Below are 25231 nucleotides of genomic sequence, written 5' to 3' on the forward strand. Positions count from 1 at the left end.
ACACACACACACACACACACACACACACACACACACACACACACACACACACAATGTTGCCATGTCTGGGATTAGAACTCCTGCTTAACCAGTACATCACACTACAGCATTATACATTTATAGGATGCACCACAGAGATTACTGGGCTACTGTTTCCCCAAAGGTGTATTTCAAAGTGAATGACATTAGCAGGCATGCCAAAGTAGGGCATTTGAAATTGTAGTGAGTGTGACTTGCCTAAATAGCATTGATTCCTACACAGACAAACACACACACAGTTGCCACATCTGGGATCAGAACTTATACCTAACTAGGACATCACACTACAGCATTATGCAGTTATACAAAGCGCCCCTGAGATTATTGGGCTACCACTTCCCCAAAGGTGTATTTCAAGGTGAAGACATCAGCAGGCTTGCCATAGTAGGGCAATGGGGAGTGCAGTGTGTGCATGGGCCAGAACCCATTTATCTAGAGGCAGACACACCACACTCAGGCACACACAGGTTTATATTCCACAGGTACGTGCATACAACTGCTAGATGACTAATGACTTGTCATGTTGCACAGTTAGCACTAGCACCACAGACACTATAGTGCTGAGGGATTCCAGAGGCAAATGTCTATGGGGATTGACATTTGCACATCATGTGGCTTTAGCCAATTGGATGTGTGCTGGGTGGAACAGGCCTCATGATGGAAGGCTCTTTGTTACTGTCACTCTCTTCCACACATCTATGTATGTGTACTTTTGGCCTATTATAGTGTGTTGTCCTTGGATATATGTGTGTATTTCTATCCAACGTGTGTGCAAAGCATGACTGGTGCATACTGAGGAGTGTATGCACTAACATCTGTAACTGTCAGATGTGTATGATCCACTGTTGTTGCCAGACATGGACTTCATTTCTTTAAGTGTGTGAGCATGCCCAGTATGACCTTTCAGTATTTTGTTGTCTGATATGGCCTTCATGTCTCTAAGTGTGGGAACATGCCCAATATGACCTTCTGTATTGAATGTGTGAATCCATTCCAGGCAGGTTGTACTCTAGTGCAGACTTTTGTGTTCTACACTTACAGCTAGCAAACTGTTTCTGCAGGATATGTGTAGATCAGTTGACAATATGGAGTCAAGATGGGCAAAGGATAGTGGGTTACTGTAGGTAATTGTGTCTGTGCTGCTTCTGCTACATGTTCCTGGTGTTAGCAGAGATATTCAGACATATGTACTGTTATACACTGTGATATTTTATGTCAAGTACTGTCAGGTAGACATACTTGCTTGCAGTGATGTCCTTGGGAACACAGGGTGAATGTAGCTGTGTCCTGTATTGTGGTCAGCAGCCTACATATTTTTGCACATTAATGCCATTCTGCAGGGGAAGCTGCAGACACTTGCTACTGGGTCTGTGTAAATGGTTCGACACCTTTGTACAGTGGTGGCAAAGGATCCCATGCTTGTACATCCATCAACATGACAATATGGCCATATCTTGCTGTGGCCATACCTCACAGCTGTACAGATTCACACAGGTTCCCCAGAGGCAGGGATCATAATTCTGGACATTACCCCTACATATTGTGGTTTACGAGCATGTTTGTAGCCACCCATTCTTGTGTTTGCAGCCAGGGGTAGTATGTGCACAAGGCTGAGTTTCGGACTTCACATACGCCATGCTGCTTATTCTCCCACCCCCAAATTATGCTATCCACTTCCATACATTATGCAAACATTATCTGATAATTTCCCTATAGTTATCACCTCATCACAGCAGTAATTTGGTGTTGGTCCACAGTTCATGCAGTAGGACATGGTGGACATGTTACTGTGATTTGTCCACATGGCCTTGCATTTGGGTTCTGTGGACTGTGTTATGTTGTTATTTGGAAATCCATGACATAACATACATTGGTAGTAAGGGTGAGACACATGACTTTGGCAGAGGACTGTAGGCCATTTTGTAGTGATGCAGGCCAGCTGTAGTAGGCCATTGCATTCTGTCAGTCCTGCAGTCTCAGACTGTGATACACTATATTCCCCTGGGGTGACACTGTAGGTGTGCACGGTGTTCATGCCAATACCTTCTGTCAGTATTGCTCCAGTGGTGTGGATGCTGGCAGGATGCTGCTTACAGCTAGGGACACACCTGCATGGGACACCTGCTCTGCATGCTGCATTCTTTCACTATTGCCATACACAGGTGGGGGTCATATTGTACTCATTCCCAACAGCGGGGATAAGACCGGAGAGGTACCTGTGGGTGATGGTGGGGTGAGCTTGGTGCATGTGTGCTATGGACACTACTTGCATCTGACTCACAGATGTGCATGGGGCATTCCACTTATGTTGGCTTGTGCAGCGACATCAGCTGTTTCTCAATACATCATTCCTATGACCTTTATGGTCTGCCAGTGTTTGGTCAGATGACATCAGTATTCCCTACTACAAGCCCAGATAATGTGCTGCAAACCTGTATGTACATTTCCAATGGTGTGTCGATTTGACAGTTACATATTATACACTGTTTGTCTGGGGTACTTCCCCTGTGTACTACTTGTATAACTGGGTCGACATTTATGCCATGTCCATCTTTCAGATGGTGACATATATTATTTCCAAGCATTTACTATGGCTTACTGCTCGATTGTGTTATACTGGAAAACATTGGTTTGGCACTGCAGTTGTGAGAACTTGGCCCTGTCATCAGCAGTACTGGGCAATGGCCACCAGGACAAATCTCACCATGCATATATACTGGCCACTCTCACACAATATACAACACACACCAGCCTAACACTCGCAGACCTACATATTGTACACATGCTACAATCTATCCTGCTATCTTGGCCAGCTCAGGTAATCTGTGCGACACTGTTATTATACCTACACATACATGTTACCACATTTCTACATAGGATTGGGGGGCACACCTGTGTGTTACATAGTAACACATAGTAACACACCTGTGTTACTATGTGTCTACACAGGATTTGGGGGCACACCTTACTGTTGCTACATTTCTGCATAGGATTGGGGAGGCACACCTGACTGTTACTACATGTCTAAATAGGATTGGGGGAGCACACCTGACTGTTACTACATTTCTACATAGGATTGGGGGGCACACCTGACTGTTACTACGTGTCTACAAAGGATTGAGGGGCACACCTGACTGTTACTACATTTCTACATAGGATTGTGGGGTGGGGGGGCATACCTGACTGTTACTACAATTCTACATAGGCTTGTGGGGGCATACCGGACTATTACTACATTTCTACATAGGATTGGGGGGCACACCTGACACTTGCACACATTTGCTATGACTGTACTGGTATGTCAGGTACTCCATTTCATTCTGTATTCTAACCTATCATGCTGACTAGAGGCATATCAGTGTACTACAGGTCTTAGGTTGGATTGACCTACATTTCAGTTTCTGACTTCTTACCCTTCAGAACTAACATCCCACTGCCTGACCTGTTGTAGTCTGTCTGCATAGGTATGTGGGGGGGTTACCCATAGCTATCAATCATAGGCTTTAACAAAGCCTTTGTTTGTGTTTGCCTACACCTGTCCAGCTGGCTGAGACTGTGGTTGGGTATGTGAGCCTCTCTGACTGGCATGTGTGTGTCATGTGGACACATATGTGGCCCAGCACATTTCCTGCAGTGTGTTTTGTCACCTTGTCTAGTACTGGCTACTGTGGTGACACCAGTTTTTGTTACAGATCTCATGCTGCCACTATAGATGTCCACTATCTGCTGGCATCCCATTCAGACACCCAATTCCCTTGCATGCTCACATCCATACCATATATACAAGTAACAATACATACTACTCCATTTGGCAATTGGTAGGAAGAGTGACTTACCTTGTGGCTGTGCGAGTATTGAGGATGGTGCTGGAGGGCTGACTATGTCGGATTCACAGAGTACACTCCCTATACATGGTTAAGCACAGGTAGTGTCATTTTTGGCATCCCTTTTATTGTATTTGTGAGTCAGAAATAGGTGTCATTTCCTGAGTCCCTACTGTGTCAGTGTATGTGCTATGCGTTGCCTCTTTGCCAAGGCCAGGGCATACTGGGCATGCCTCCTTCTGCCTACTGGGGTAGGCTCAGGTTGTTCCTCCTCCGAGTCACTCTGTGCCTTTGCAGGCCTCGGCAATGGTGTGGGGCTGTGTGGCCCTGCCCCATGCTGTTCCTGCTGCAGCTGTTTCTGCAGGATCATATTGTGTAGCATGGCACATACAATGGCAATTTGGGTACATGTAGCTGGTGAGTACTGGAAGGCTCCACCAGATGTATCCAGGCACCAGAGCCATGACTTAAGCATCCCAAACACACACTCTACTATGATTCTGGTCTGTGCGTGTTCTTCATTATGGAGTTCTAGTTCGGGTGTGTGTGTGTGCATTTCTGATGGATGTCATCAGCCACAGCTCCAGTGCATAACCAGAATCCCCCACTATGTGACCATAAGGGATGTCCCCATTGGCAAATCTCTGGTACAGTTGGGTCAGACACCAAATGTAGAAGTGATAGCTTCCAGGTCAGCCAGCACACATATTCATTATAATGCCCTGTGCATCACCCACAATCTGGCAGTTGATGGAGGGGAAGTCCTTGCGGTTGATGTAGACCCTACTCTGCTCACCAGGTGGTGCTTTGATAAATATGTGCGTGCAGTCTATAGCACCCACTAACTCAGGATATTCTGCTATTTGGTGGAAGAGATGCATATTGCTGGCCAACGCCTCATGGGTGTTGGGGAAATATACATGCTCACCGGCATGTGCTCACATGGCATCCAGGAACTGGTGGAGTACCCTGGATGCTGATGCCTGTGAGATCCCCATGATATCCACAGTTTGCCTTTGGAAGGTACCTGTGGCTAGTATTCTTAGGCCTGCACATACCTTGGTATCCACTGGGATGGGTTCCCCTCTGCTTGTTCTGTGTGTCAGGTGTGGCCGGCACAGCTCAACAATTTGCTGTCGGAGGTTCCTGTTCACCCTATAGTGCTCCACTATCTCCAGCTCATGTAGCCCCTTGTAGGTTACCCTGGGTTTGTACACTCTTCTCTGTCTCCTCACTGGTGGTTGGTCGACAGCATTCTCATCCTCACCACCCTCAGCCTCTTCCACATGTTGATGTATGATTGCTGCTGCAGCCCCTATCATTTTGTTGCGTTTGTTTGTTAAAACTTCCCTGCTTGTGTACACCGGTGGTGTAGACTATGTGGGAAAAAACAGAGGGAAAGGTGTCTGCATAGTTTATTGTAGTGTGCTGGGCTGGGCTACTGCCTGTGTAATTCAGTGATGCTGATACATTTCACCTACCAGCTATGCTACTTCTCCTTGTTTCCCTTCCCATTGCCTTCCTGTTTAAGCCTGGGGGTGCACTGTGCAAACAGAATGCTCAAATGTGCACAGAGCTGCTATTTCCTGGTTTACTTTTTTTTTTTAAAACCTGGTGCACGGCATGCACACCCACTTAGGCAATGTAAGGAGTGCTAGGCAGTCGCAGACACACACCCTTGCTTAGCTCTGCTAAGCTAAGGGGAAACCCGAGCCACATGGCTCTAGTAAGCTTAGAGTATGCCTGACACATCCCTCTATGATGTCAGCTAACTCTTAGGCTTGAACCATGCTATTCCTTCACTTACACAGTTGGGTGCTGGCTAGCACTGAGAGGAAATCTGGGATTCAGTATCATTACCCTCATTTGCATAGGATTGCCTGCTAATGCAAAGTTACAGGTCCCACACTGAGTCTTCCCCCTTATCAATGACTATTCACTGGTCATGTTGTCTTCTGCCTGCCATCGAGTATAATAGAAAAATAGTGATATTGGTTAAAAGGCTTATTTCAGGTTTTTTTTTTTTTATTTTTGGCCCAATCCCATTTGCGCACTGCTGCCCTATTGGCTTAAAGAAAAATACATTTTTTTTTTTTTTGCCAACTGTTTTCCATGCCAGTGGCCATATATTTGGCCATTGGCATGCTTTACACATATTATACACCCTTTATTTGGAGCTGTCATGACTCCATTTTGTAGTTTGCAGAAATGTACTCAGTTACTAACCGAGTATATTTCTGCACACTACACTAGTCCTGCATGGCTGGCTGACAGCTTCCTGGATTGCAAATTCACCTCATTTGCATGGTTTTCACTTGCAAATGGGGTAATTTGCATACAGGAACTGTGTCCGTGCAGGAATTGTGCAGGAGTGCTTGTGCACGTCCCTGGAGCTTATTCCTGGATCGCACTGCGTCCATATTGCCTCCAGGAGCTCCTGCACTATTCCTGCATGCCGTGCAGAGCTTGCTGAATCCGGGGGAGTGTTTGGACAGTATACAATCTCATTAGAGTTTACAGTGGTTAATTTAAAAAGAGTTGGGATTTGAGGTAAAAATGTAAAGTGAATTGGAAGGAGATAGAGAGAGAGAGAGAGAGAGAGAGAGAGAGATAGTGTGCAAAAATAAATGTGGCATGCCTAAGCAAATTTCCATGAGTTTTATTTTTTTTTTTGTATTACTAGGAGTGGTAGAGAGATATATATAGAACTATATTTATGTTACTATTTAGCATAATGACTGAGCCATTTAAAAGACTTCTTTATATGGATTTTAGGTGTAAAGGTAGGTGATATTAGCATGGTTGTAAGCATAAGTGCTGACAATATTAAAGCTACGTTGATAGTGATGAATGCAGATTGGTCTCTAAAGAAATGGAAGAATTAAAGATACTTAGAATTAAACAGTTTAAGGGTTATTGCATGGCAATGAAAATAAATAAATGAAATGCTGATGGAAATGCAAAGAAAATGTTAAAAAGGAGTATAATGAATTTTAATCTTTAAAGTGTAAAAATGATACATCTGAAATGGTTAAACATGTAGAAGGAAATAATGGATATGACAAAAAATGTCTGATAAAAGATAAAACCATAAGCATAATGAATACAAATTTTCTTTGACTGAATGATTTTATTAAAATTGTCTAAACTGAATAATCTTAATAAAACTCAAGGCATAAATTCTCACTATTAGAAAATAAACATTTATAATGATCTTAAATATTATGCAGATAAAACAAGAACACTATTCCATCAAGTACTTCCATCCAGTACTTTATCCCTGAACTTTAGAGGGTTCCACTTAATGCACTGGAAAGAAATCATAGTATGTTCTACAGCATGCTTCTCTTAGGCTGTCAAGTGACCCTGCTGTTCCTTACACCATTGAATTCCCTCTACCTTCCAAGGAAACACCCACAGTGTCATATTCACCTCGAATGTTCCTCCCTGTGTCAACAGAGTTGTAAGTTCAGTCCCACTCAAACTGAAGGACATTTAGGATGTTTTTGTAAGTCTTATCCAGGACATCAGTCTCTCCCCTCACTTTGCACCCTCTTGTGTTTTTTTTATCAGAACTGGCATTGCTTCCTCCATTCTTTCCTGCTGGCATCCTTGCGTTCTCTTCTTACAATCTGCTATTTATTTTTAAATGTACACTGTACAGGCTTAAACTCTGTTCTCATTTAGACCACAATTGCATTCCCTTTCTCATTTCCATCTTGCAGAATTCCCAGCTGGTTCACTGGGGAAACATCGCCTTCCAAAATCATTGCATTTTTCCCATGCGCCTTGCATGTTGTTTGGTTTTACATGTAGATTGCTTACCCTGGATGTTATGTTGAACACTAAGATCCCTACATGCTCAGTTTTACATGTAGATTGTTTACCCCAGATGTTATGTTGAACACTAAGATCCCTACATGCTCGGTTATACATGTAGATTGTTTACCCCGGATGTTATGTTGAACACTAAGATCCCTACATGCTCGGTTATACATGTAGATTGTTTACCCGGGATGTTATGTTGAACACTAAGATCCCTACATGCTCAGTTTTACATGTAGATTGTTTTCCCCGGATGTTATGTTGAACACTAAGATCCCTACATGCTCAGTTTTACATGTAGATTGTTTACCTCGGATGTTATGTTGAACACTAAGATCCCTACATGCTCGGTTTTACATGTAGATTGTTTACCCCGGATGTTATGTTGAACACTAAGATCCCTACATGCTCAGTTTTACATGTAGATTGTTTACCCCGGATATTACGTTGAACACTAAGATCCCTACATGCTCGGTTATACATGTAGATTGTTTACCCCGGATGTTATATTCAACACTAAGATCCCTACATGCTTGGTTATACATGTAGATTGTTTACCCCGGATGTTATGTTGAACACTAAGATCCTTACATGCTCGGTTTTACATGTAGATTGTTTACCCCGGATGTTATGTTGAACACTAAGATCCCTACATGCTCGGTTTTACATGTAGATTGTTTACCCCGGATGTTATGTTGAACACTAAGATCCCTACATGCTCAGTTTTACATGTAGATTGTTTACCCCGGATGTTATGTTGAACACTAAGATCCCTACATGCTCGGTTATACATGTAGATTGTTTACCCTGGATGTTATGTTGAACACTAAGATCCCTACATGCTCAGTTTTACATGTAGATTGTTTACCCCGGATGTTATGTTGAACACTAAGATCCCTACATGCTCGGTTATACATGTAGATTGTTTACCCCGGATGTTATGTTGAACACTAAGATCCCTACATGCTCGGTTATACATGTAGATTGTTTACCCCGGATGTTATGTTGAACACTAAGATCCCTACATGCTCAGTTTTACATGTAGATTGTTTACCCCGGATGTTATGTTGAACACTAAGATCCCTACATGCTCGGTTTTACATGTAGATTGTTTACCTCGGATGTTATGTTGAACACTAAGATCCCTACATGCTCGGTTTTACATGTAGATTGTTTACCCCGGATGTTATGTTGAACACTAAGATCCCTACATGCTCAGTTTTACATGTAGATTGTTTACCCCGGATGTTATGTTGAACACTAAGATCCCTACATGCTCGGTTTTACATGTAGATTGTTTACCCCGGATGTTATGTTGAACACTAAGATCCCTACATGCTCGGTTTTACATGTAGATTGTTTACCCCGGATGTTATGTTGAACACTAAGATCCCTACATGCTCGGTTTTACATGTAGATTGTTTACCCCGGATGTTATGTTGAACACTAAGATCCCTACATGCTCGGTTTTACATGTAGATTGTTTACCCCGGATGTTATGTTGAACACTAAGATCCCTACATGCTCGGTTTTACATGTAGATTGTTTACCCCGGATGTTATGTTGAACACTAAGATCCCTACATGCTCGGTTTTACATGTAGATTGTTTACCCCGGATGTTATGTTGAACACTAAGATCCCTACATGCTCGGTTTTACATGTAGATTGTTTACCCCGGATGTTATGTTGAACACTAAGATCCCTACATGCTCGGTTTTACATGTAGATTGTTTACCCCGGATGTTATGTTGAACACTAAGATCCCTACATGCTCGGTTTTACATGTAGATTGTTTACCCCGGATGTTATGTTGAACACTAAGATCCCTACATGCTCGGTTATACATGTAGATTGTTTACCCGGATGTTATGTTGAACACTAAGAACCCTACATGCACGGTTTTACAAGTAGATTGTTTACCCGGATGTTATGTTGAACACTAAGATCCCTACATGCTCGGTTTTACATGTAGATTGTTTACCCCGGATGTTATGTTGAACACTAAGATCCCTACATGCTCGGTTTTACATGTAGATTGTTTACCCCGGATGTTATGTTGAACACTAAGATCCCTACATGCTCGGTTTTACATGTAGATTGTTTACCCCGGATGTTATGTTGAACACTAAGATCCCTACATGCTCGGTTTTACATGTAGATTGTTTACCCCGGATGTTATGTTGAACACTAAGATCCCTACATGCTCGGTTATACATGTAGATTGTTTACCCCGGATGTTATGTTGAACACTAAGATCCCTACATGCTCGGTTTTACATGTAGATTGTTTATCCCGGATGTTATGTTGAACACTAAGATCCCTACATGCTCGGTTTTACATGTAGATTGTTTACCCCGGATGTTATGTTGAACACTAAGATCCCTACATGCTCGGTTTTACATGTAGATTGTTTACCCCGGATGTTATGTTGAACACTAAGATCCCTACATGCTCGGTTTTACATGTAGATTGTTTACCCCGGATGTTATGTTGAACACTAAGATCCCTACATGCTCGGTTTTACATGTAGATTGTTTACCCCGGATGTTATGTTGAACACTAAGATCCCTACATGCTCGGTTTTACATGTAGATTGTTTACCCCGGATGTTATGTTGAACACTAAGATCCCTACATTACATGTAGATTGTTTACCCCGGATGTTATGTTGAACACTAAGATCCCTACATGCTCGGTTTTACATGTAGATTGTTTACCCCGGATGTTATGTTGAACACTAAGATCCCTACATGCTCGGTTTTACATGTAGATTGTTTACCCCGGATGTTATGTTGAACACTAAGATCCCTACATGCTCGGTTTTACATGTAGATTGTTTACCCCGGATGTTATGTTGAACACTAAGATCCCTACATGCTCGGTTTTACATGTAGATTGTTTACCCCGGATGTTATGTTGAACACTAAGATCCCTACATGCTCGGTTTTACATGTAGATTGTTTACCCCGGATGTTATGTTGAACACTAAGATCCCTACATGCTCGGTTATACATGTAGATTGTTTACCCCGGATGTTATGTTGAACACTAAGATCCCTACATGCTCGGTTTTACATGTAGATTGCTTACCCTGGATGTTATGTTGAACACTAAGATCCCTACATGCTCGGTTTTACATGTAGATTGTTTACCCCGGATGTTATGTTGAACACTAAGATCCCTACATGCTCGGTTTTACATGTAGATTGTTTACCCCGGATGTTATGTTGAACACTAAGATCCCTACATGCTCGGTTTTACATGTAGATTGTTTACCCCGGATGTTATGTTGAACACTAAGATCCCTACATGCTCGGTTTTACATGTAGATTGTTTACCCCGGATGTTATGTTGAACACTAAGATCCCTACATGCTCGGTTTTACATGTAGATTGTTTACCCGGATGTTATGTTGAACACTAAGATCCCTACATGCTCGGTTTTACATGTAGATTGTTTACCCCGGATGTTATGTTGAACACTAAGATCCCTACATGCTCGGTTTTACATGTAGATTGTTTACGGATGTTATGTTGAACACTAAGATCCCTACATGCTCGGTTTTACATGTAGATTGTTTACCCCGGATGTTATGTTGAACACTAAGATCCCTACATGCTCGGTTATACATGTAGATTGTTTACCCGGATGTTATGTTGAACACTAAGATCCCTACATGCTCGGTTTTACATGTAGATTGCTTACCCTGGATGTTATGTTGAACACTAAGATCCCTACATGCTCGGTTTTACATGTAGATTGTTTACCCCGGATGTTATGTTGAACACTAAGATCCCTACATGCTCGGTTTTACATGTAGATTGTTTACCCGGATGTTATGTTGAACACTAAGATCCCTACATGCTCGGTTTTACATGTAGATTGTTTACCCCGGATGTTATGTTGAACACTAAGATCCCTACATGCTCGGTTTTACATGTAGATTGTTTACCCCGGATGTTATGTTGAACACTAAGATCCCTACATGCTCGGTTTTACATGTAGATTGTTTACCCGGATGTTAGATCCCTACATGCTCGGTTTTACATGTAGATTGTTTACCCCGGATGTTATGTTGAACACTAAGATCCCTACATGCTCGGTTATACATGTAGATTGTTTACCCCGGATGTTATGTTGAACACTAAGATCCCTACATGCTCGGTTTTACATGTAGATTGTTTACCCCGGATGTTATGTTGAACACTAAGATCCCTACATGCTCGGTTTTACATGTAGATTGTTTACCCCGGATGTTATGTTGAACACTAAGATCCCTACATGCTCAGTTATACATGTAGATTGTTTACCCCGGATGTTATGTTGAACACTAAGATCCCTACATGCTATCCATTCTACTGTCCATTTTCCTCCACTAGTTAACAGATTTATAAGTTCACTCCTGTTCAAACTGCAGGATATTAGGTCATCTGTGCAAGTGTTTTGAAGAATGTTTAATCTTCCCCACACTTTGCATGCTCTTTTGATTTTTTTGTATCAGAACAATCATTGCTTCCTTCATCCTTCCTGTTGGAATCCATGCATTCTCTTCTAATTTTCTGCTATTTATTTTTTAATGTACAAATCATGTAGAGACATAAACTTCTGCTCTCATTTAGACCATATTTGCATTCCCTTCTCCACTGCCATCTTACAGAATTCCCAACTGGCTCATTGGTGGGACATCTTCCAAAAATGCATTTTTCCTATGAACCATACATTGCGTTAGGATTTACATGTAGTTTGTTTATTACAGATGTTAACATCAAAGATTAAGTTCTGTACATACTGTCCTCTTTTTTCCACTTTTGCTGTTTAAACCTGCATACCTCTGTGACTTACCATCTATACTTCACAGTTTCAGCGGTTCTACATTCTTTATACTGCATAATTTCTACTATGGGGCATATTCGCTTTACTTTACCTCTTTTGTTTCAGTTTCTGCCTATCTTACCATCTGTCTTGCAGTTTGCAGTCTCATGTAATACCACTGATCTTCATTGGATGTCCCTTCTCCTTACAAAATTCTTGCTTGCTCTAAGTGTTACACTGCAATACCCACCACTATATGTGTGTGTGCATATATTTGTGTATAGATAGAGCGTGAGAGAGAGAGAGATGGTTGCCATTCATTTGTTGGAAAATCCATGTGTGAGAAGCACAAATGAATAACCATAAAAGAGTGAATAAACAAACGAGTGACTGCGCATTTGTGAGAATCACATTTGGTTGAATTCAGTCTTTACAGAGTGAAGGTATGGAGGAATATACAGTAAAAGGAACGGTTCAATGAAAATATGGTGGCTTTGAAAATGTGCAAGCCTGCATTATAGTAAGTAGTGTGTATGTGTGAGGTGTTTGCTGGTTAGGGTTAGGTAAGGGAATATATTTAGTGTTGCACATGATTGGTGCTCTGAGTGGTTTAGGTCATTTTGTCTTAATTAGTGGTACTGTTAAAAAACATTTTTTAGAAATGTAATGTGTAATGTTAGGGGTAGTAGCTGCGGTGGTGAAGCAGTTAGCATTGTTGCCTCACAGCAAATGGCTCTCCGGTTCGATTCTCAGCTGGGGTGCCTTCTGTGTGGAGTCTGCATGTACTCCTCCATGGTTGAATTTACTTTAAAAGACATGCAAGTAGGTGCGTGAGTAGGTGTAACATCCTTGAAGTTTAGGGGCTGGGCTGGCAACCCGACACCATAAAAATTCACTGCCAATCATTAGCAGACTGGAGTTCCGCTGTGGTGACCCCTAACTGGTAAAAACTGAAAGAAAGACAATGTGTAATGTTAGGGGTAAGGCCAAGGTCAGTAATAGGGTTAGGGTAGTGTCAGCACACATGACTAAGGTAGTGCAGGGGTGACCTACATGAAATATCAATACTAGACTGCTACAGAGAAGACAGAGACACCATGCAAGAAGGCATCTGCTGGCCCTATCTGTGGCCCTGTAGGAAGCATGGAAAAACTATCCCAGTGGATATTAAGGTATATGTAGCTTTATGTATTTTAACTACAAGGACTTTTCAGTGCCCCACAGGAGACACAATGGGGGTTTTAAAAGTCTTCGGGCTCATGAATAGTCTATTATTTCCGCAATGCAATGTTTTAACATGTGAGGGAGCATGTCTGGTTTCCATGTACTCCTGAGAACAGAGCTACCATTATGCAAGATTTCTCTACTATTATACTTATGGAGAAATGTGTATCAGTATACAGCCAGGGAAATGAGGTACTGGGACTATAGATTGCACACATATTAGAATAGAAGCCCCACCTGCTGATGTGGGAAGGAGGTATGTGAACTGAAAAGGGTATCACTCAATCAACTAGTCTATAATGTACAAGGGATCACCTATAATATCTGTGCAGACTACCCAGGTAGTTTCCATGACTGCCACATATGGCACAACAGTGATCTGTACCTAAAGTTTTTAAGAGGTAACTTTGGACAAGGGTATTTAGTAAGGGATCCAGGATGTAAACTAGAACCTTGGCTCATGAGTCTTTTGAGAAACCCACATAACCCCACTGAGCAAGATTACTACAATGCACATACACAAACTAGAAATATCATAGAGTATGTATTTGGGCTGCTCTAATCACTGTTCTGCTGTCTGAATACATCTGGAGGTGACCTGCAATATGACCTCACCACCTCAACCAAAATATTGACTGTGTGTATCATCTTACATAATATTATACTTAGAAAACAGTTGTAACATGGTTTCTCAGGACAGAAACCACAGCTCGCATTACCATGGGTAGTGGCAGCCGACACAGATAATCTGTCAGATGTGCAACCACAATATGCCATGGCACACTGGTAGAGAGGAAGCAAATTTTACACAAACTCATGACTTAATTAAATTAAGAGCTAAGCAGATACAATCGGTAACACTGGTGTATACAGACAAACCAGACCTTTCTTGCCCATGCAATGCTAGATGCTGTTAGCATCAGACATAGTCATCCTCAGGCTAAGACATTCTCATGAGCAGTAACAAAAGTGAGTAATGAACCTGTAATGATGAGATACTTCAATACATACACAGAAATAAGCAGTAAGTAAAAATCAATGATACATATACAGGAATATTATAATAGCTGATTTATCCAACAAATGCAGACCCTAGTGATGATGCATTCAAATACAACAGTCTATTACATTTCTGTGCATTTCATTGCCACCTGTTCAACAGGCATAACCAGCCCAGGCCAAAAAAATCCCACTAGGGGTAGGGCAATGTCAGCATCATCTGCACATGTGTGGATGATCAAGACAGATATACAACTTTAATGTATTTGTTTATATTTTGTACTCATAAACACATATAATTACTTACAGTTCTACTGTGCAAAGAAACGTTTTTGCAGAAACCAAGGATTGACTGTTCACTGTGTGCATCAGATATATGCAGTCCAGAACATACACCCTTCCAGAGGTCAGGACACTCTCAGCATCATCAGCATTAGGGGTGAACAAGCTGTCCTACACAACTACTTCTACTGATGTTACTGCTAATACTACTCCTACAGAAGGTAAGAATATTAAACAGGTAAAATTAGTATGTATCTAAATGAAAACAAGACCTTTCACCAAACAAGCATTAGCTGGCCACACTGTGCATCAGGCATAGAAAGCCCTAATTCACAAATTATGCAGGCAGGGCACAGTCATCATTATTCCCACAGTGTATTTGTGTGTGTATTTGGGGAGAGTTACAAGAGGGCAGGTCTTACACACAGAAACTGTATATGTGAGTGTGATAGATGAAGTCATAGCAATTATGTACTCGCAGGGCCAGTATTTCAACTTTCCAGACATCCATTTTAAAGTGTATGTGTGGGCTTGTGTGTGTGTTTGTGTTTGTGCTTGTGTGGTGTCATGGTCAACATGAAGTGTACTGCACATGAGTCTTTGGGGACAAAGCCACAGCACTGGTGCCAGCATTATGCCCAGGCATCCTCAACAGGTGTGATATTCTCACAGTTGAGGATCAAATTCTTCCTGGATGCCTCTGACCACATGAACTACCTCTGGCAAGAGCTGGACTGCTAATTATACAACCCTAGCTTGATATCAGAGTGCTACCCAAATGTGAATGATGTCTGCTGGATGAGATGTCATCACAACTGTGTTCACAGCCATGACCATTTGGATGACCACATCCAGATGAGGATACATCCACCACCAATGTAACATTGGAAGTACTTTCACTGCAAGAGCAGGATCTGGCACAAGCATGACCATACTGGTTTTCATCTGATGATATACCAGCAGACCAGCATTGTGGATACTACCCCTTCCCCAAGACATGATCCAGAACACACATGGGATGTCCCAGTGCATCATTCATTCTGCCCAAAGAGTTATACCCATGGTTCATGGGGTCCTGTACATCAGAATGCACAACATGCAGTGGTCTGGATCTCTTTTCTGAGGCCCTGGTGGAGCTTGCCTGTGGCTCCACAACAACCCTGCACATACGTTGGGTATCAACTACTGACTGAACAATCTCAGGTAGAAAAAAACTTTCTTGGCCTCTATAAACAAATTGATCAACCCTGGCCAGACAGCTCAACCAACTCTGAGTACAAATAACAATTCTGAAAGTATAACCAACCAGTTCAACTCTTATTTCATAGAATCTGTTGTATACTTAATAAAAGATCACTTCAACACCCCCCCACACACCCACAATATATTTAATGACATAACCTGCAATATTTTTACAACCTGTCCCATCATCTACCATCAAAAAAGCTTCTACTCAAATTAAAACTAACAATTATTTCTCCAGACAATCTGTCAGGGGAATATCTCAGGGTTGCAGCTGACTCTCTAGTTTATACAGCATCAATTCTAATAAACTATTCAGTCATGCTTCCTTCCAATTTGCAAAGAGAACAAATTAAAAGAGCTCACCAACTACAGATCTATGGCTATCCTATCTCCCCTATCAAAAATTCTTGATCAATGTATTCATAATAAACTACTCATCTCTATACTAAACCAGAAATTACTCACCTCACTCAGCATAGCTCCCAACCATACCACAACACCAACACTGCCCTTCTTAATTTCACAATCCACCACAAACATGCACAGAAATGCTGGTGACATAGTATCTGCAGTATTCTTTGACCTGTACAAGGCTTTTGATACAGTCTCCTACTCTGTTCTACTTACTAGACTTCAGCTTAACCCACCTGCCATTTCCTGGTTTGACAGTTTCCTGTCTAACATAGGTTCATAGGTTCATAGGTGTGTACTAAGCTAATGGACCTGGGATCTTTACAAACCTAGACATAGGATTAACCTGGCATTGTGCCACCCAACCTTAGTTCCCAGTGCCTCTGTTGAGTAGAGCCACTGGAGTTATCCCTGAGGTGAATTTTCTATTTCCCATCCACTCATCAAGATTTCTCTTGAAGAGGGTCAGCGAGGTACTCTGTTTGACATGTATGGGAAATCTATTCCATAGCATGGGCAGTCTCTGGGTTATGAACCTGTCCCTCCAGTATGTTCATTTGGTTGTGGTAATGAGGTTGAAGTCTCTGGAGCATGATTGCGGAGGGATTGGGATTTCTTTAGATGTAGCATTTCTAACAGAGCTGGGTCAGACATGGCTTTGTAAGTCAAGCAGAGAATGCCTCTAGGTGGGCGATATGAGACAGAGAATAGTTGGAGTTTTTTGAGTCTGTCCATATAGGAAGGCCTGGGATCCTCCTTATGAGATACTTTTGTGGCCTCTCCATGTTGCAGGTGTCCAGTGAGGTACATGCCAAATGGGGCATTGTACTTGATGATTGGCCTAATGAGGGAACAGCAGAGGGAGACAATGACCTCTTTCTTCCTGGATGCAAAACCCTTAGCAATGAGATGTGCCACATAGAAGGACATTCTGACCACAGTGGCAATATGGTGATCAAAAGAGAGGTTACTGTCAACCTGTGTTCCCAGATCTCTTATAACACCTTCTGTTTTCAGTGGACAACCAATGATGTGGTAAGTCATGGGAACCGGGTTTTTTCCCAAAGGGGATGACACATTTTTTGGCATTGAACTTAAGGCCATGGTTCTGACACCCTTCATTGGTCTCAGTGAGGCCATTCTGTAGGATGTCAACATCACTTGGGGAGTTAATAATAGCTCCCAACTTGGAATCATTTGCAAACTTTGTCAGCCAGAGTCCCTTCATGTTGGCCTGGACTTCAGAGAAGTAGATACCAAACAGGAGAGGACCCAGGACCAAAGCCTGTGGGACTCCACTTGTGACTAGTCGGCAATCTGACTTGGAGTCAGCTACTTTCATACTGTGGGTTCTATCCGTAAGCCAGTTTGCAACCCACCTAGTAATATAGGGGTTGATGCTACATGCAACAATCAGTGTGATGGCAGTTTGAAATCTCAAACTTTCTTCTGGTAGCTATGAATGTTCCACAGGGATCTCTTCTAGGTCCACTTTTTTAACATTTTTTATAAATGATCAGGAAGTTAGTAAATATGCTTCTACAATACAATACACAGATGACTCAACCCTGCTCTGCTCTGCAAAGTCTCTTGATCAGCTTCAAAAACTCACACTACAATCTTTTCTCTCTATTGAATTATGGACCAATCAGTTGCAACTCCGACTGAATCCAGGAAAACAAAACTACTCTTGTTTACCCCCAAACAGTACTATGGAAAAAAAATATTCTCACTAACCTCTTCTAACAAAACTTCAAATATTCACAAGTACTAAACTTCTAGGTGTAACCACAGATGAGAACCTCAAATTTGACCTCCATATAAAAAAGCAGACAAATAAAACAATCAAAATCTTTGTACTCTATACAGGATAAAATCCTACCACATTGAAATGGCTAGAAAACAAATAGCTAGTCTTCTCCCTACCCTACCATATGGTGCTTCCATCTTCACTAACCTACTGATGATGTAATCACAACAACTTGAGCCATGCTAGAATAAAACAGCAGAATATGTCACTAATCTACCCCACAGAACTCATCCTTGCCTCACCCTGTAGAAACTCTTCTGAACAGAATTCTCTAACTCTCAGCTCATACCTGATCTATTACCCAGAACAATGCACTAGTTTGGCCTACACTCTCCAGCATTTCATACCTAATAGAATGCTAAGATCAGGTGACAAAGTGCTATTAAACATGACCAAATAAAAAAATCTATCATGAGATTCTCTCTTCTTCTTCCATGTGTCAGAAATGCAGAACTCTATCCCACATCTCCTAAGAGCAATTTCCAAACCAAAACTCTTCAAATAATAGCTTAAGCAACACTTAATAGACTTCTCATCCTTTGCTTACTCTACTCAAGGTTAAACTCAACTGATAATTCATGTAAATTCCTTTCAAGCACTACCCCCTCTATTTTAATCTTTTTCCTTTCTCTCCCACCCTCCCTGCTCACCTCCTCCCATCCCCTTTTCCCTTACCTTTCTCAATTACTACACTATACTCTTTTAATTTTCTGCTCAGACTCATTCTCTTTTGTCCCCTGCCCTACTTTTCCCTGTATCATATATTGTCTCCTATAAGGGTAGCACTTCAAAGGAACTGTATTATAGCCTTGTTATAAGAATTTTGACTATAGCTTATGCAGTATGTTTACTTTCTATTTGAGACTATGTACCTTAAAATGAATGCACAGTAACTACCTGTAAATGTTAATCTACTTACTTGATCACCTCTGATAACCTAAATTATATTTGTGTTTGTCTTTTCTTAACACCTATACTGATCTCTGCCTTTGCGGAGCTTATCTCCCCAGGTTTCCACTGAAAACAGGCTCTGCCTAATCAAACTTTCCTGGTAAATAAATAAATAAACAAACAAACAACATAGTAATATAATACAAGGCTAAAAGAACTCAATCAGGCATGCACATGTTAGAATCTTAAAGAGTACTTCATGTAACGAATGCAAAAATAAAAGTATGCCAGTACCATGTGCAGGTGATCATTATACCTCAGTGGAGATGTACCTAGACACAGTTTTAGCTGATAGAGTTATTATCAGTATAGAACATAATATAAATTGTAAAGGTGAATGTAATATGTATTTTTGAATAACATGCCTGCAGCATTAATAGTGGAAATTCTCTGAGTTTGGTTCATCACTGCCCCAACATCCAGCACAACATTGTAACACTCTTTTGAGCTGCCTGGATCCCTAATAGTTGACAGTAAATTCTCTGACTCACTGAGTGGTGGTTCAGTAGATGACCCACCCCTAATAACCCTTCACTCCCCTGCCACACATTTTTTTCTGTTAGTAGCCTTTTTAATCATGTCAGTGGCCCTATGTCAGACCATATGGTACACATGGCTCTGCCTACTAACAGCATTAACATTGCTGACCACCTGCCATCAGACATGGTCACTGGCGAGTTTGTCAGCGGAATTTGTATCAAGGAGGCATCCACCATGCAGAATGTGAGCCTGTATTATGATCGCATTCTCAGCATATGAGAAAGGAGGCTTCTTTGAGAATGATCCCTTATTATTTTTGGGGTTTGGAGCCATATCCCTGTTGTGGTGGAAGAAGAAATGTATATGAGGCAAAAACATAACACACTGTGTGGGTAGTACAGGTTGTTACACTTATGGATCAACTTATATCAGTTTGCAGTCAGTAACTAGCATCACAGAAAACAGTCTAAACATTAGTATAAGCACTGCAATATCCCATATGCATTACTCTCTCAAATAATAAAACTTATAAACTACAGAAGTCAACAAACAATAGTAGATGCAATAATATCTACAACTAATAAGAAGAGAGAACATTGTAAGCAGAAAAAAACAGTGGTTAATGTTACAAAAACCTACATAACTCATTCAAGTCATAGACAGCCTTAACTTTTAAGGATGTTACAATAATACTAAAGAACTCTAAATACATGAATATGTTTGTAGTCTGAACCCCATGAAATACAATTAAGATAACTGGAACAAAATTTATTCAAAACACTGCAGGTACACAACAGTTGTCACAAACAATTTATCAACATACTATGAAGTAGCAATTGTCTGGAAGAATGCAGACCTTGAAAGATTTCAAACAGTGTCCTATGTTTTCCTAATCAAATTGTTGTCAGTAATTTGTTTGGTAGCTCTTGGGAAACCAAACCGTCTTCCCTAGCACAATGGAGGTTGCATAGCTCCGTATCATGCTTATATAGTGTAGATTATCCCTCTGGGCACATAGAATATGTTAATTAGCTCTCAACTGATTACCATTTCTGAAGCAGTCAATTTGCTTGTAGTGCTGTTGAGATAAACATGGTATCCATTCCTACATGATGATTTGGACATACCTGAGCAGCACAAGAGCAGGTATTAAGGGTTTTGACTTGTTAGTGCCTTGCAAGTGTGTCTCATTAGCAGTAGTCATCCGTCAATGACAATGTCAATACACATTTTTGTCCAAATTTTGTAAGAATATGAGGTGCCTGTGCACAAATCTCACACACGGAATGAAGATGGCTAACAATGTGACTGAAACCTACAGCATATGTGTAATGTAAAAAACAATATTTTTACTTATGGTGACCTTTAAGACATTCCTCGCACACAGATAATATAATGAAATAATACATAACAGATATCAATAATTCTTGCTTTGCAGATGTTTTTTTCTAAACTCACATTCTTCATTATCCTTGCTTTTTCAATGAGCACAGTCACATAATTATACTGTGACAGGAAAAATAATAATAATCTGATAGCATGTGTATACTGCAGAATAAATATACATTTCAGAAGTAAAATGATAAGCACATGTGCTTGGCTATCCTGTTTTTTATTTGAATTTCAGGAGTTAAAATGTTTGTTGTTGCTGTCTCATTGTAATGACATCAGTGCAGTGTTTACATCTTCTGAAGATATCATCTGTGTGAAAGTAGTGATCCTCACTGTAAGCATTTTAACTAAGAAGTCATTACATTAATTTATGAATAATGTTTTATTTTTGTTGCTTCTGTACCAGGTCCCTAATCTGGGACAGCAATCAAGGGGACTCAATCCTCATCACCGACTCCAGTGAGGGATGGTCACTAAGAACAAAGATGGATTCACACTTCAGATGCAGCTCCCTGCACCAAGCACAATTTCCCTTAAGAGCACACAGGGAGCATGCTCCAGACCAGGGGATGGACTCTCTTTCTCTCACCAGACCCACACAAAACTCCACACTGACCACTTTGGAGCTCTGTGTCCCTGTTCCCAGTAGCTGAGCAGTCACTTGGATATTTGAGTTTCACACACACACACACACACACACACACACACACACACACACACACACACACACACACACACACACACACACACACACACACACACACACACACACACACACACACACACACACACACACACACACACACACACACACACACACACACACACACACACACCTGGGTAAAGATTGCACAGATTTATCAGTTGTACCCTTTTCCACCCAGACTCTGAGGTAATCACACTGCCACCAGTCAGCTACACTAAGGGTCTTACAAAGAGTACCCAATTATTCTGTACAAAATTAATACTTATACAAATGGTAGGGTGTGACCAAAGCAGCAAGGCTTTCAGGAGTGGCAACAGTATCATTAAAACAAGCATAAGTATTCTCAAGATGTAAAACGTATTCTCTAAAGGACCAGCCACAATGAAAGGTATTAAAATAGGTAATGATAAATAATAAAACAGGAAACAGGAGAATACTGAATACAATAAACAGTAGAGTTTCAACCACAGAGATATAAAAAATAATGCAGTTGGACAATTTCTCACAGATACAGAAAACAACACTAGACTATTCTCATTAAATGTCCCTGACTGACTAAAGAATTATGTTCCCTGGCTACTGATGTGTACCGAGTGTCTTACCACAGCAAAAGCCAGATTACATTTCTCTTTGTCTGTGTGGATGTGTGAGATATATATCCTGTCAGAAATCTTTCCTGTCAGGTTCCAGAGTGCTGCTGTGAGAGTTCCAAAGAAACCAGATGCTGGCTAGAGGTTGACATCACCTCTGGTCACTTGACTCTGGTACAATACACACACAGAATTTCGCTAAGATCTGTGTCAGCATCTGAAAACTAAACTTTCCAGCCCTCCAGGGTTCTCTGAAAAACATACGCATTTGATCAGTTACAACTATACAACCTAATATACATGCATAGATTCTTCCTGTCCAGCAGGACCTACTGTTGCATTTTTAACACAAGTAACTTTACAAATATATTTCTAACTCAAACATCTGTACAAATCGGTGAGATAGTCAAATAACATAAAATTCTTTACAAATCTCCAGCTAGCTATGCTAGTGTATGTACACATGTACTGCCCTACTCTTCTTGGAACAGATGGCACTACCTCATAACATCACATCTCTCCCCCTTTGAAAACTCAAGCTAGTTTTTTTAAATGACTCTAGGAAAACATTGCTTGAAAGAAATGGGCCTGTCTGGGAACACATTAACCTCTACCCTGTCTTGAGACCCCAACTGCATTGGCTTTGCTGACCTCACTGTGGTACTGCACTGTCATGTCATATGCCTGCAACCCTAGACTCCACCTTAATAACTTAACATTTTGCTTCCTGGCTTAATGTAGCCATGTTAAGAGATTCTGCTCTGTAACCACAGTGAATGTCCTCCCATACATATGGGGCTGAAGTTTTTGCAGTGTCCATACTATGGCTAAACATTATTTTTCTACAGCTGTGCAACATTCCTCTGTCAGTTGGAGTCTACAACTAAAATAGACAACTGAATGCTCTTTTCCCTTCAACAAAATCTAGCTGAAACAGCTCCCACCCCATGGTTTGAAGCCTCCACCTACACAACAAATTCTTTGCTGTAAACTGAACTGGCTAACACAGGGGGGTCCTCCCAAGGCCCTCTTTAAGATTTTGGAATGCCTGCTCATAGGCTGGGGTCTACCCTACCATACTGTGCCTGTTTTCCCTCATCAGGTCTGTGATTACCAAATCACTCTCAAGCTCCTCCTGCCACCGACTGCAAATACTCACCACAAAGGCCTGCTTATCATAGTAAGACTTCATCATGTTAACATGGTACAATTTGTGCCCCTGCCTCCTGCCTAGCAGGACCTTCCTTACCACTTCAAAGGGTCCTCCTAAGCTACCTGCAGCTTATTGTGTCTGACAGGAAGGAGCACCATAACCTGCTGTCCCACAGCATACTCTCGCACTCGAGCATTCCTTTCATACCAGACCATTTTCTGCTGTTGGGCTCCTGCCAGGTTCTCCTGGGTCAAGCTCATGAACTTCCTAAGCCTTGTCCTGAGGTTTAGGACATATACAACAACAGACCGCTTGTGTGTTTCACACTCACTGTCCCACTCATCATAAATGAAATCTAAAAACCTCGTTACCCTATGCCCATCCCAGCAACCCAAAGGGTGAAAAACCTGTGGATTCTTGGGGTACATCTCTGTATGCAAACAGCAGATGGGGCGAATATTTGTCTCACTGTCTCTTAAAATGTTTTGCAAATGCCTGCAGCATGGTCTTTAGTGTAGAGTTTAACCTTTCCACAAGACCATTAGTTTTGGGATGGTGGAGGGTGGTCTTTAGATATTTCACCCCACAGCACTTCCACAGACAAGCCAGCAGGTCCAACATAAAATTGGCACCACTGTCAGTATTTTTCTTGGTAATCCTACCTTTCTGAATGCCTTTAACAAAGCATTTACCACCTTCTCTGCCTCAATGGAGAAAATAGCCACCTCCTCAGGGTATCTAGTAGCATAATTTACTATGACCAGGATATACTTCTTCCCTGTGGAATGTGGGGTATTCAGAGGCCCCACAATACCTATAGCTATCCTCTAAAACAGCTCCTTAAGCACAGGCAATGGCATCAAAGGAGCCTTGGCCTTGTCTCCTGCCTTGACTAACTTTTGGCACTGCTGAAAGGTCCTTAAGTACCCTATTACATCCCTTGCAATCCCATGTCAATAAAAGTTCTGCATAATACGTGTCTTGGTATGCTTTATGCCCATATGACCTGCAAAATGAATGTCATTGGCTATGGCCAGAAGTACCAGATGGTAGGCTCTGGGTACTACCAACTGCTGTATTACCACATCTTCTAGCTCTCTCTCAGGGGTTCACTCTCTATACAGTAACCTTCTCTTCCAGTATAAAGTCTCCTATTTTCATTGAGAATCAGCTGCCTCCTTAGCTACCTCCCACAATCCTCCTAATTTAGGGTCCAAAAGCTGAGCCTGTCTCAATTCTACCTTTGTGACCCTTCCCAACTCCCTTTCCACCAGAAGCCTGATCTCTTCTGACAGTGGCACCTCACTGTCAGCCTGGGTACTATCACTCACCTCTGCCCTTGCAGTATCTCTGTCCATGGGAACATCAGTACCTACCAGCATCTATGGCTCACTTTCAAGATCACTACTACAGGGTAGCTCCCTCCCTGAAATAGGTACCTCACAAGTCCCAGCTTCAGGTGTGGGGTCTATCTAGGTCTCCCCCAGGC

Source organism: Protopterus annectens, chromosome 1.part2 (assembly GCF_019279795.1).
Source record: "Protopterus annectens isolate FY-2018-M chromosome 1.part2, PAN1.0, whole genome shotgun sequence".
Taxonomy (NCBI): Eukaryota; Metazoa; Chordata; order Ceratodontiformes; family Protopteridae; genus Protopterus; species Protopterus annectens.